This window comes from Limulus polyphemus, unplaced genomic scaffold (assembly GCF_000517525.1).
Source record: "Limulus polyphemus unplaced genomic scaffold, Limulus_polyphemus-2.1.2 Scaffold2600, whole genome shotgun sequence".
NCBI classification, from domain to species: domain Eukaryota; kingdom Metazoa; phylum Arthropoda; class Merostomata; order Xiphosura; family Limulidae; genus Limulus; species Limulus polyphemus.
In genome coordinates, this window is record NW_013668210.1 from 63,441 (window position 1) to 65,230 (window position 1,790).

General features: G+C 30.3%; 1 protein-coding gene across 1 annotated transcript in view; it reads right to left on the reverse strand.

Moving 5' to 3' along the window:
* The window catches only part of LOC106467402 (neuron navigator 3-like), a gene marked incomplete at its 5' end in the record, with an annotated part of 120,729 nt that overhangs the window by 19,314 nt on the left and 99,625 nt on the right, over positions 1 to 1,790 (reverse strand). The window lies entirely within an intron of this gene.

The window sequence follows — 1,790 nt, forward strand, 5'->3', positions numbered from 1 at the left end:
GGTAATATATGCAGTTAATTAAATAATACAAAACAAGGTTCTAATTCACAAATATATAAGCACTTGTTGCTTTCACATAATCAAAAAACAGACTAAATATAACCACACTTTTTAGAGAATTTTCTTCTACATCTTTAGATATTTCTTCTCATAAACATAAGATTCCAGCTTGACAAATAGAATCTTAACAAATTTTACCAACTGACTGAATTTCTAAATAAGTGATGTATGTTACATTAATTTAATTAATGAAACTAGTTTTATGAAAAAAAAAACAAGACTGCAAGTGAGACAAAATTATTTTCTCTGAAGTTTGGTTCGAGTTTCTTGATGTACAAAGTATCTTTAACTTTAGAATCTAAAATTCCATCCCATTCTCATTCAAGATGTCTTTAACTGTTTGAAGAATTACTTGGAAACTGTTCAAGATGGTTTTCTTCACCAAATGATTTAGATTTATTGTTAACTTCTAATATAGATATGATTGAGAGGGTGGAAATTGGGGAACATCTGGGTACGAATTGATCACTGATCTATTAGGCCCAATGTTTTGTTGCATATGGAGATCAGAAATAATGATATTTTGGTTATAAATTTCAAAAACCAAATTTTAAAGGAATACAACAAAAATTATCTGTTGTGAATTGGGAAGTGGAGTTATTTGAAGATATTGATGAAATGTGGAAAATTTTTAAATGTTCAAAATAAACATATTCCTTATAGAAAGAAAAGGGTGGCTATAAGTAAAAATCCAGGTTGGCTCTCAAAGGGTATAAGGAATAAAATTAAAGAAAAGCATCACACACACAAATTTAAGAAGTTTAAATTGACTGGTATGAAGGGAGATTTAGAAGATTAAGAAAGTTGATTAAACAGGAAATTAGAAAATCAAAAAGGATGTATGAAAAAAGGTTGGCTGAAAATGTAAAAATTAACACTAAGGATTTCTTTAAATACATTAAGGGTACACAAAATGTTAGAATGGGGGCAGGACCTTTGAGAGATGATAAAGTAAGGTTCATATCCAATGATTATGAGATGACTGTTATTAAATTGTACTTTTTCTTCAGTTTTTTCTATGAAGAGTTAAGCAATATTCCTCATCTTGAACAGCTGACAGATGGGAAAAAGATTGAACAGGATGATTACATTAATTCTGAGCTTGTTAAGAAAAACTGGGAAGTTTAAAAAATAGTAAGGATTGGATATGTAAGACACTTGCTACTATTTTTTGTAAGTCCTTGAATAGTGGGCAGGTGTAAGAGGATTGGAAGTTGGCTAATGTTACTTCTCTTTTCAAGGGAGGTGGTAAAAATTGTCCTATTAATAATGGGCCTATCAGTCTTACATCATTTGTGAGAAAAGTTTTGGAAAGTCTGATAATAGATGCTCTCCAAAGTGATTTAACAAAGTTTAGAATTTTATTTGATAGTCAACATGGTTTCACTAAGGGAAAATTTTCCCTTACAAATCTTTTGACATTCATTGAAAAGGTTACTGTTTATATAGATGAGGGTAAGGGTGTAGATTTGTTGTATCTGGATTTTCAGAAAGCATTTGACAAGATGCCACATAAAAGGCTTGTAAAAAAAAAACTTATCTCTATAGATGTGAGGGATAGGTTAGCTAACTGGATAGGAGAAAGCAGAGGGTTTGTTATAAATGGACTTCAATCAAACTGAATTAATGACACAGATGAAAGAATGATCAATAAATTACTTAAATTTGTAGATGATATTAAGGTCTTGGGTGTTGCTAGCTGTGAAGAGGATGTTGCTGCTTTACAAAAG